The sequence below is a fragment of the Cetorhinus maximus genome, chromosome 12, assembly GCF_964194155.1.
Source record: "Cetorhinus maximus chromosome 12, sCetMax3.hap1.1, whole genome shotgun sequence".
NCBI lineage: Eukaryota > Metazoa > Chordata > Chondrichthyes > Lamniformes > Cetorhinidae > Cetorhinus > Cetorhinus maximus.
Genome location: NC_135890.1, coordinates 72,605,793 through 72,618,644, shown reverse-complemented (window position 1 = coordinate 72,618,644; position 12,852 = coordinate 72,605,793).

Genomic DNA, 12,852 nt, shown 5'->3' with positions numbered 1-12,852 from the left:
GCTCTCCTACTTGCTGACCGCCTCCTCTCTCCAGCTGTTCCCTTTCCTCTTTCATGCGGCTTTGGTACTTAAACTTCCTTTCTGTTGGTACTGCTTCCAAGTCAAATGTTGCTAGGTCACATGGTTCAGTATTTCTTTTTATTCAAAAATTAAATTTAATCCCTTCACAAGTCATACAAGCTCTCAAAAACCCATTTTAAAACATTTTTAAACAATTAGAGATTCCACTAACATTTTAAAGTAATTACAAATTTTCCTTACTGATACTGCTTCAAGGTCAAAAGCCTCACATTTGAAATTAAGGGGGATGAGGCAGTGGGGCTTTTGCACTGAGAGGTTGGCCTTATCTTTTCCCTTTTGGGTTGGGCTAATCTACACTGTGCATCCAACATTTCCTGCTTTCATAGTGGACTTCATGCATTTTCTGTGCTTTTCTATGTTCTTTTATTATTTGAATAGCAGCTCATTACTTCACTAAAATGAATATTTATGTTACAACATAAGCATAAGAAATGGGGCAGGAGTAGGCTATTCGGCCCTAAGGGGCTTACTCTGCCATTCAGTAAGGTTATGACTGATCTTTAACCTCAGCTCCATTTTCCCACACTATCTCCATATCCCTTGATTCCCTTAGTATCTAAAAATCTATTGACCTCTTTCTTGAATATACTCAATGACTGAGCATGTAATGCCCTCTGGGGTAGAGAATTTCAATGATTCACAACCCCTTGATATTGTACTCTCCTATTTTTTTGTGGGGTAGAGCATGGGCGATTTGTTTATTCGCATTTAAATTTTTTTGCTTAGCTGCACACATGCAGTAACTTCAAGGGACCGACTTGTACGAGGCCTGCTTGAGATCTCTCAGGTTGCTGCGCAGCTTAGGGGGAGCTAAGCTCCTTAGCTTAGGAGCTAAGTAATGTCTCCTTAGCTCAGATCTTTTTCTTCATTCAGGGGATAGAGACATCATTGTTAAGGTCAGCATTCATTGTCCATCCATAATTACCCTTGAGAAGATAGTGACCAGCCCCTTCTTGAATACAACTGAGTGGCTTACTATGGCAGTTATTACTCAATCACATTGCTGTGGGTCTGAAATCATGTACAGGTCAGATTGTATAAGGGCATTTAAGAACCAGATGGGTTTTTAAGACAATCCAGGAGTTGCGTTACGTTAACCATTACGTTAACCTTTTGTTCCATATTTATTTAATTTATCTTTCATTTTACAGTTCTGAAGAAGTGATTACACTTGAAGCATTAACCTGTCTTTTCTCTCTACAGATATTGGCTGACAAGCTGTGCATTTCCAGCATTTTTCTGTGCTTTTATTTCGAATTTCTGGCATTTGCATTTTTTTTCTCGTTTCATTTTTGTTAGCTTTTTGTAAGAATTGTAATCCAATATTCACCACCAGAGGGCAGGGCTGCACACAGTTGTGCACCAGATACAAACAGGTGGTGGTCCAATGCTGTACTCCAGTGGCATTTACAGGAATGTATTGATTTTACAGTAAAGCCCCACTGTTCACGGGCTTACGTTCCCGCCAAATCTCGTGATGGGTAAAATCGCAAATGGCAAACATACTTTATAGTGGGACTGAATTAGATAGGTTCCAGCAATCCCAAAATTTGACATTTTTAAAGGAAAAGAGGCAATAAAAATTTTGGCCAAAATTTTCTGCCCTCATTGGCGTCGGGCACCATGTGGGCATGAGCAGACAATATGGCGAGAAAGCCAAAAATCGGTTTCATATCGTGAAACCAGTTTGCGATTGTCCGCTCCACCTGTCAATGTGGGCCACCTTTCCTGCCGTCCAACAACAGGAGCCTAATTTCAATACATCTGATCTCATTATCTTACCTGCTTGCCGGAATCATCCCCCGATGTCAAATTTACTGTGCACATCGGTGGGAAAACACACTGGCCCAGAACACGTCTGGACAAGTGTGACGTGCAGAAGTCGGGATTTACCTTTGGGGCTTTGCTCACATTGTGGACATCCGAGGAGCAGAAGATGCTGGAGCCCAACAGCTACCGGACCCTGGAGGAACATGTGCATTGTGTGCTGGGTGGATTCTCATGGACATGGTTCTACTGCGAAGCAGCTCACAGAAGGCGGGAGGTCTCCAGCGATGTCTGCGGTCTGCTTCGGGACATCACAGTCTTGGCCATGGGCTGCTAGAAATGATCGGCGTGGGGGGCGAGGAAGGTCCAGCTGTGCGTGGGAGAGAAAGCTGTACTTGGGGGGGGTGGGAGTGAAAGGTCTAGGTGTACAGGGAGGGTGAGGTTGGGAAGGGGAACAAAGGTGATGGGGGGTGAGGTTGAGGGGGGGTAATAATGGTGACAGGGTTGAGGTTGGAAGGGGGGAACGGAAGGTGTCAAGCTGGGTGGGGTTGGGGGGAGGGAGTATGGGGAGGAGGGTGGAATGGGGAAGAATGCAGCAACTGGGGAGGTAGGTGTAAGGGGAGAGGAAGGTGTAAGGGAAGGAATTTGGAAGGGGTAAGGACTTCGGAGGCAGGAAGGACTTTGGGGGGGAAGAGGGAGTTCAGAGGGGGGAACGGAGGCCAGGAGAGGAAGGAATTTGAAGGGGGGAAGGAGTCCAGGGGGAAGAAGGAGTTTGGGCGGGGGGGAAGATGTTCAGAGGGAGGAAGGAATCTGGGGGAAGGAGGGATTAAAGGTGGAGGATGGAGTCGGGTGTGGTGGGGGGAGCTATCCAGGTGACTGTGCAAGGGAGGGGTCTGTGGAGTCAATGACTGCCTCCTGGGGAGGGAGCTGAGGGTGGGCGTGGTAGGAAGAAATGGTAAGTATGAGAGGGGGCGGAGTGAGTCGGAAGGGTGGGAGGCTAAGGTTGTGACCGTAGCATGGAAGGGATGGCAAGGGTGGTTGGCGGGGACTCAGAGGCAGACATGGACCCTGGAGGTTGGAAGGAGGAGGTCGGGGAGGTCAATGTGGATGGGGGTGGGATTCTCAGGATGTTAGGGAACTTGCACGTTCAGTTGGACATCCTGGGAAGAAAAAGGTTCTGGTTGGTAGATGATGGTGGAGAGGTGGATGGTGATGCCAGAGGGTTCAACAGTGATGGGGGAAAGGATATGGGTGACTAGGGGAGGGGAAAGGACAGAGGAGCTGACAGGAAACTTAATGCCACCATGGCTGTCGAAATGGAAAGTGAGCGGAGCCTCATGTTGGATGGGCACAGGTGCTGCATGGGAGTGAGGTCAGTGGGTGGGCGGAGATGCAGGTCGGCTCAGATGGACAACTGAAAGTGAACCCCAGCAGGCAGCAGTGAAAATGCTCAGGACATTGAGATGAGGGTGATGGAGGAAGGCTCTGCATGCATGGTGCTGTGCTTGCACAAGGCTCCGAAAGGCCCTGCCCCACACACACACACACACTTCTCCCTCGAGAATCACTCGTACCTAGCTGCATGCAGCTGAACTGCTAGTGGGGGGTTGTGCAGAGGGAGGACTTGTGATGCCTGTCAATGAAGCTGAAAGACTCCATTACATATTATTCAGTGAAAGTGAATATGTTTTCAGAATATAAATTGACAATATGTGTTCACTCCTGCAACCACTTTTGATCAGAAGTTCATAACTTTTCTGGGCCTACCACATCATCTAGGTGCTGCCCTGACATCCGCAACAGGGGTGGAGACAGTCTGTGCAATGGTTGGCCCTGTTGCTTCTGATGACTTTGGTGTGCATCCTCTGGGGAGTCGAGGCCTTGAGGGCCCCAGTTTGCTTTGGCTGTCCTCCTGTGGGCCAGCTGCTACCTCTGCGGTGTCAGAGGACAGGGTCGAGGGGGTCATAGGCAAAGGGGACTCAAATGGAATGGACAGCCTCTGCGATTCCTGATTGGATGACCTAGGGGTGTCCAGCTGCCGTTCCTCCTTCCTTCGGATGTCCGAGGGCCCCAGCCTGATTTCTTGAGAGGAAGGAGCACCTGGAGGGGCGTTGAGGTGCACTGTTTTCCTCTCACCTTGCCACTGCAGGAACTCACCCATGCCTACCGCGATGGAGTGTAGCTCTCTGTGCATCTCCGCATTCTGCTGGACCGGGGTCTCCATGGCGTTCGCCATCCTTCCCATGGAGACGTCCATACATGCACGCGTGGACCCCATTTCATCAGAGAGCAGGCAAACACACTCCTCTGATTGCGTGTCACTCTGTTGAGGGCTTCCTACAGCTCTGCGTGATGTTCCTCCGCCTTCTCTGACTCTGCATGATGAGTTGGAAGGCCAAACCCAGAGGCTTGTCATCTAACTCGGACTTTACAGATGCCTCTTCCTCTGCAGTCCTCCAAGTACCAGGGAGCTCCACTGAACCTGCCTCCTCCTGCTGCGGACACGTGTCCTTGCGGTGACCACCAGGTTGTAAACTCAAGCCTGCTCTAGATCTAGGTCCCACTGAGGTGCCTCTGCGCTGGTGGAGAGTGTAGGCAAGCGCTGTGATGGGTCTTCCAGGCTGCTTATTTCCAGCTCTTCAATGGAGGACGTGTCTTCTTGCATGGAGGTGAGGACCTGGATGGAGCTGAGGGACTGGCTGGCTGAAGGCGTCAGTCACCTGGCAGAGCTCCCTGTGAATCAAAGTAGAGATAATTAGTGCATGTCAGCGGAGTCAAAAGCAGGAGAGAGAACACTCACATTTGCATTGGGAGAGGGATGATGTGGTGCAGGATCCTCATGGCCTTATCGTCGCCATAGGCATGGTCCACATCTTCACCAGTCAGTGCAATGGCGCACTCCTCAAAGTGAACGAAGGGTCTAATGTGGGTCGCTCTATCCCCCAGTCTGGGTCCTCTCCCTGCTGTTGTGAGCCAACTTCTCCTGCATGAAAATAGATGGAGTGTGAGCAGGACACATGGCACTGTGTGGAATGTTTGTGTGGTGAGTGGAGCCATGGATGGGATGAGGACACGAGATCCAGAGGATATGAGCCTGATGGAGATGTGAGGGTGTGTGTGAGAGTTAGTGGTGTTGTCCCTTCAGGTGTGAGGTCCCTGTGGATGTGTGATGGGTTTGTGAGTGTGAGAGTTGAAAGCATTGAGGTGGTTGAGTTACCCTAGCGGAATGGATGAGAAAATTCATCCTCTTCCTGCAGGCTGACCTCCTCTGTGCTCTGGTGGAGCTGACTGCCGGGCCACCGCCTCCCAGGCTGTATTGGTGACTCTGGTGGATCTCCTGCAGCCAGAGCCGGGGTAGAGGACATCGCGTTGGCCTTCCACTGTGTCCAGCAAATGCCCCAGAGAGACGTTACTAAATTTGGGGGCTACTGTCTTCTTGACTTTTGGGGCCATCGGTCACCTGGAGCAGTCCTGGTCTGAAGACATGAAGTTGGCATTCTGTTTTGAATAATTGGACTATTAACTGGGGTCCTCGTTTGATGCTGGTGATCTATCCACAAGTTGAGTAACTTCTCAATTTCCTCAAAGTGTGGATCTCTCCTGCTCACAAACTTAACCTGGCAATATGACTACCAGAAACACTAACACTGGCCCTTAATTTTTCTTCAGACTGTCTAACGTATCTAATTGCAGATTCAGTCACAGAGTATTCCCTGGCCAACATGGAAGAACTTGCACCATTTTTCAGCCTATCTAGGATTGTGACTTTTTGTTCAAGTATCATTACTTTCCTGGGATGTTTTCTGTTTGGCTTTGACTTGATCACTTTTAGTAAAGTGCTGTACTGTACCTGTACTGCAAAATACTGGCTGGGAGTTACTGTATCCTGTAAATCACAGCAAACCACGTGCAGTTAGAAACAGCTAATGCGCAGTGAGTACTTTCTACAGGGGAAAGACGACACGGAAGCATCATTTTTTTATGGCTTCTAAATTCAATCTTTATATATTTCGGGGACAACATATGTTTAGGTGAGAAGTTTTAAATGGTAAATCATGGATGGACGAAGATTTGGGGCCATGAACTGCGATCGGGTGTACAAACACTTGTGCATGTGTAAATGAATTCGTGATAGAGGGTGTTGCGAACAGTGGGAGTTGACTGTACCTGCAGCCTGTCCAATCACAGCTTGGTGTCAAGCCTGGAATTCGTTGAGATAGGAAAAGGAGGATCACAGAGAATGGTGAAAAGTCAGCAAGGTTGAGATGGTGAGAGATGGGGTCAGAAGCAAGTAATGAGGAAGAGGGATTGTTGGATGGAGTGGCCTCCAGGAGTTGCTGGAGCTTCTATTCCTTATTGCCTGTAAGAAAGAAAGTATAAGTTTTGTGGCTCGAGTGTCAATAATCTGGCAAAGAGTGAGGGACCAAGGACCAGTCATGACATAGATTGAAGTGTTGCTTCTCTCAGTAATGAAGTTGGTTAATGATCTAGTTGGATTGGTAGCATACACTACCTAGTATGGTAATAACTAGCAGTGTTAATTCCATATCTGTGGCATCATGGTGGATTTTATTTCATAATGGAGCCTGGACTCCACCCCTATCCTCTCCAAGGCTGGCTGAGGAATGGCCTCTAAAGAAGCAATGAGCTGCTAGCAGCTCTCTCACCCTGTGTTACTCTGATGAGCGCACTTGCACTCTTCAGCAATCAGTCAGTCGAAAACTCATTTAAGAATGTAAGAAATTGGAACAGAAGTAGACCATTTGGTGTATATATCCAGTGGCTGATCAATGGTTGATGTGAACAGGACATTAGACATAGGAGCAGAAGTAGGCTATACAGCCCATTGAGTCTGCTCCCCCATTCAATGAGATCATGGCTGATCTGATAATCCTCAACTCCACTTTCCTGCCTTTTCCCCATGACCCTTGATTCCCTTGCTGATTAAAAATCTGTCTATCTCAGCCTTGAAATTACTTAATGACCCAGCCTCTACAGCCCTCTGCAGTAAAGAATTCCACAGATTCACTACCCTCTGAGAGAAGAAATTCTTCTTCATCTCTTACTAAGGGTAAGGGTGACCCCTTACTCTGAGATTATGCCCTCTGGTCCTAGACTCTCCCACAAGGGGAAACAACCTCTCAACATACACCCTGTCAAGCCCCCTAAGAATCTTTTATGTTTCAATAAGGCCGCCTCTCATTCTTCTAAACTCCAATGAGTACAAGCCCAATCTACTCAACCTCTCCTCAAAAGAAAATCCCTCCATACCCAGGATCAACCTGGTGAAGCTTCTCTGGACTGCCTCCAATGGCAGTATATCTTTCCTTAGATAAGGGGACCAAAACTGTTCACAGTACTCTAGGTGAGGTCTAACTAGTGTCTTGTATAGTTTTAGCAAGACTTCCCTATTTTTATGCTCCTTTCCCTTTGAAATAAAGGCCAACGTTCCATTTGCCTTCCCTATTACCTGCTAAACTTGTATGCTAGCTTTTTGTGATTCATGCACAAGGACCCCCAAATCGTTCTGTGCTGCAGTTTTTGCAGTCTTTCTCCATTTAAATAATATTCAGCTCCTCTATTCTTCCTGCCAAAGTGCATTACCTCACATTTCCCCACATTATATTCCATCTGTCAAGTCTTTGGCCACTCACTTAATCTGTCTATATCCCTCTGTAGACTCTTTGGGCGGAATTTTCCATGTCTGCTGGTGGAGGCGTGGTAGGTGGCATGAGAGGACAATATGGTGCGATCGGTTTCACAGTGGTGGAAAGGCAGGTTGCGATTGTCCGCTCAGCCTGCTGACAGCGGGTCGCGTTGCCCGCCATCGGTCATTGGGAACCTCATTGTAATAGATCAGCATGTCATTATCAGGCCATCCTGCCAGGTTCTTGCACCCCCGTTGGATCATCCTTCTACGTTGGTGGGAAAGCACGCCGACATTTTTCACAACAGCACAGAGGCGGCGTGCACTTGGTGGCCTGCACTTTGGGTGAATTGGAGGAGAGTGCACAGCACCGTTCTGCAGAACTCGCCAGGGTTGCCTGTTGCTTTGCAGGCTTCAGGGGCACTGGGGGGTTGGTGTTAAGTGCTGCCCGGCCTCTGAGCTGACTTGTGAGGGTGAGGGGGAGCAGGGGGTTTGCTGCCTTGAAGTTGAGGTGACTTGCGACGGGGGGGCAAATTCAGCCTTGCCATTGAGGCGACTGGGGGGTGGGGGGTGGTGGTTGAGGGCAGCCTTGCCTCTGAGGTGACTGTTGTGGTTGAGGGGGAGGGGCAAGGGCAGACCTGCCGTTGAATATAATGCACAAGCATTCGGGGTTGGCGGGGGGGGGGGGTGGGGAGGGGTGTGTGCGTAGAGTGAGCGAGGGGAGTTGCCACGCATTTGGGAAACTTGTAGAAAATGACCATTCCTCTGCAACTGAGACAGTTCAGATGCAGCCACATTGATATGATTGGGGTTGGGCTTCTAGCTGATCTGCCCACTCAAGCAACACAGAGGCATCAAAGTGCCACCAAGTTCCCCAGAGCTCCCCCCACCCCCTCCCGGGCACAGACTGCAAATTCATGAGCACTTTAGTGAACTGCAGAGCAGTTGGACTGAACATGTTGTACATTTCCTCACTAAAGCTGGCCATGTAGCAGTCACTGCTGTAGGGGCTCACAGCCCCTTGCAGTCTCAGCATCCGGGTTTAGAAAGGTTTTACATCTGAGTGACAAGAGAACTGCTGATCAGAACAAGGAGCCATAGGCAGGGATATTATTGGGAATTTATTGACAATAATGAACAATATGTACAATTGATTAACACCCACGCCCAGGCTGTGCAACTAATTTTCCTAAACTGTCCTAACCCTGCCGCTACCACTTGGTGCTCCCCGGACATCCACAGCAGAGGTGGAGGCAGCCTGCTGACTGCGATGCTGTGTCCGTGATGACTTTGGCGGGTGTCCTATGAAGGGCAGAGACTGAGGGCCCCGGCCTGCTTTCAGGGTCCTGATGTGTGGCAGTGGCACCCTCCTCGGCCTGTGGAGCTGGAGCTGCTGAGGTCACAGGAAGATGGAGTCAGATACGCCAGACACTCTCGGAGTCGCCTGGATGGATGGGCCCAGAGTCTGCACTTGTGGATCCTCCCCCCCATGGGTGCCTGGGGGTCCCAGGCTGACCCTTGAGGAGCAGGGGTTGCTGGAGTGAGATCGAGCTGCCCGACACCTCTCTTGCATACACACTGTTGGAGGCCAACTATGGCATCAGCGATGGAATTGAGCCCGTGCAGCAGTGCAGGAGCGAAGTCCTGGACCAAGGTCTCCATGGTGGCCGCCATCTTACCAGTGTTGACCTCGGTGTGTTGACATGCCGGCGCTATCACCTCATATTGAAGGCAAATGAACTCCTCCATCATGCCTTGCAATCTGAGGAGTGCAGCAGACGTCCCTCCCTGATGTTCCCGAGCTTGCCTTTGTAGCTCCATCAACTGTAGCATGACTGAGTCGAGAGGCTCCAGCAGTCCTTCGAGTGCCAGGAATCTGGGAGTCCTTGCCGCTGCCAGCAGTGGATCATTCAGTGCAATGCACTCACCAGATTGTGATCCCAGGGCTACTCTAAAACTAGGTTCCGCCGAGTTGTGTCTCTGCACTGGTGGAGGGTGTTCAAGGAGGGTGCCTCCAGATTCCTCTTCAGAGGTTTCTTCGGGCTTGTCGGAGGCCCTGGGTCATGGACTCTGTCGGCTGTTTGGCAGATGTGCCTGTAAAATCAAGGAGAGATAATTAGTGCATGGCAGTGGCCTGTGAAAGAGGACACATCACTCACAGTATGGTTGTCTGATGGATATTGCACTGCTGGATCCTCACTTGGTAGAGCCGCGCCGACCTCACCTTCAGCACAGGAATGGTCCAGATCCTTGCCAGCCAGCTGGATGGCTCTGTTTTCAAAGTCCATGAAGAACTTGATTTCGGGCATTCCGCCACAGGTCTGCGACCTCTCTCTCTTGTTGTCTGCCAGCTTGTCTTGCATGGATAGAGATGAAGAAAGCGTAAGCAGGACACCTGCCGGGCCAGGTGATAAATGTGCCTGGCCTGTGCAGTGAGTGGTCCTATGGATGGGATGAAGACAATGACGGTGTGTGTGAGAGACTGAATGGTGATTGCCCATGAACTGGCAGTGAGTGAGGGCCCAGTGTATGTGTGCTGGGTTTATGAGTGTGTGCATTGAGAGTGATGAAATGAGGGACTTACCCTGGCGGAATGGAAGAGACCATTGATCCTCTTGCAGCACTAGGTGGTTGTCCTCTTCTGAAAGGCATTGGTGCTGATCACCGTTGCCACTGACTCCCAAGCTGGATTGGTCATGTCGCTGCCCATGCTGCAGCCAGAGCAGCGGTATAGGACATCCTGGCGGGCCTCCATGGCATCCAGCAGTTGCTCCAGGGGCCCATCACTAAACTGGGGGGGCTGCAGTCTTCTCGCCTTTGAGGGCCATGTCTCCCGCGCAGCAGTTGTGAGCTGGAAGCAATGAGCACTGTGCTTGCGGCTGGCCTTTGAACATGATGCCCAGCGTGATGCAACGGCGGGGTGATGGCGGGCGGGTGAATGAAGAGCCTGCCATGGAAACAGCGTGTTTCCTGGGAGTGCATAAATAATGAGGCGGGCTCAGGATGATACGGCGTGAAAACCCACCATCACTGTCAGTGGGCAGCACGCTGTTTTACCTGCCTACTTCCGCGTTTTGTGCAAATTTGGGAAAATTTTGCCCTTTGCGCCATCCTCACCACTTACCTTCCTAGTTATCTTTGTGTCATCCGCAAACTTGATGATAGTACATTCACTTTCCTCATCCAAGTCACTAATATATATTGTAAATAATTGTGGCCCCAGCTCTGATCCCTGTGGCACTCCACTAGTTACAGGCTGTCATCCTGAAAATGCCTCCCTTATCCCCAATCTCTGTCTTCTATTAGTTAGCCAATCCTCTACCCATGCTAATATACTATCCCCAACACCATGGGCTCTTATCTTATTAAGCAGTGTGGTACCTTATCGAACGCCATCTACTGGTTCCCCTTTATCTATCCTGCTTGTTACCTCCTCAAAGAATTCTAATAAATTTGTCAGGCATGATTTCCCCTTCATGAAGCCATGCTGACTCTGCTTGATTTTATTATGCATTTCTAAATGCTCTGCTATTACATCCTTTATGATAGACTCCAACATTTTCCCAGTGATGGATGTTAAGCTAACTGGCCTAAAGTTAGCTTTTATTTTTGTCTCCCTCTCTTTTTGAATAAGGGCATTGGCAGTTTTCCAATCCTCTGGGACTTTTCCAGAATCTAAGGATTCTTGGAAGATTACTACCAGTTCATCCACTATCTCTGTAGCTACTTCCTTTAATATCCTAGGATGCAACCCATCAGGCCCAGGGGACCTATTGGCCTTTAGCCCCATTAATTTCCCTAGTACTTTTTCTCTAGTGATAGTTATTGTATTTATTTCCTCCCCACCTTTTTGCCCCTTGATTATTTAGTATTTTTAGAATGCTATTAGTATCTTCTACCATGAAGACTGATGCAAAGTATTTATACAACTCCTCTGCTATTTCCTGGTTCCCCATTATTATTTCCTCAGCCTCATTCTCTAAGTTTGCTTTGGCCTCTCTCCTCCTTTTTATATATTTATAGAAGCTCTTAATGTCCATTTTATATTACTTGCTAGTCTACCCTCAAAGTTTATTTTCTATCTCTTTATTTTTATTTGGTCATCTTTTGTTGGTTTTTAAAACTTTCCCAATCCTCTGGTTTGTAGTAATGTATATGTTTACAGTCTTTAGGAAGGCTGAAATCATTTTCAGCTATAAATATGGTCACTTACATTTGCATTGCTGCAGCTTTTTAAGGGCTGCTTGCTGCCATCACCTCCTTGGTGAGCTGCTGCCTGAAGCTCACAGTGGTGAAATGAATGGTCTGGTCTTAGGATATGGTTGAGCCTTTGGCTTCATCCCTCCCTATCTCTGTAATCTCTTCCAAGATCTCTGTGCCCCCACAACCCTCCAAGATCTCTGCGTTCCTCCAAATCTGGCCTCTTGCACATCCCAATTTTAATTTAATCACTATTGGTGGTCCTGCGTTTAGCTGCTTAGGCCCAAGCTGTGGAATTCACATTCCGAAACCTCTCTGCCTTTCTCACCTTTTTGGGACCCTCAAAAACTACCTCTTTGAACAAGCTGTTGATCAGTTATCCACATATCTCCTTATGTGATTCAGTGTTAAATGTTTTTTGATAATCACTCCCAAGAAGTGCTTTGGGACAGTTTACTACATTAAGTTGTCAGAAACAGTGAACAATATGCTGATGCCATCTGTTACATTCACAGCTCAGTCTATATTGGAGAGTAGAAAACAACTCTTAGTAAACAGAATAGAAGCTGGCTGATAGTACGATTGTACTGGGACCAGTGGAAGAAAAGACTCATAAAGAGTTGTAGCCTGAGATAACTGAAAGCGAGAATATATGAAATGGAAATTACAGCCACTGGATTGACCTTAACATGATGACTAATCAATCTAATCATAGGCTTTCATGTGCCAAGTACATAATAATCAGGATAAGGGTGATAATAACGCCAATTCTATCATTAGCTTCTTTCTTTCTAAAGAGACCAAGGTTAGAATACTGATATGAAAGATTTAGTGGCCATCTCTACTTGAAGTGTGCCAACATTAATGATCAACATTCTCCTCAATCAAGTACCATTGCTGAGCCTACATTTATTAGCACATCAGAGAAGGGAAAACATGCATTAGAAGTGTTTGTTCAATCTTGTTTATTATCATTACGATTATCCTTTACTTCTCCGTTCCTCATTTCCCAAAGGAACTGTTTGTTCCCAAAGAAGTACCCTCCCGCCATAATGTTTGCACTCTGATAATCAAGCCTTCTTGCATCTCTCTCACTGTCAGAAACTTTGTTGTTGATTTACTCCTTTCTTGTTCCTTCCAAGCTACACATATGGGCA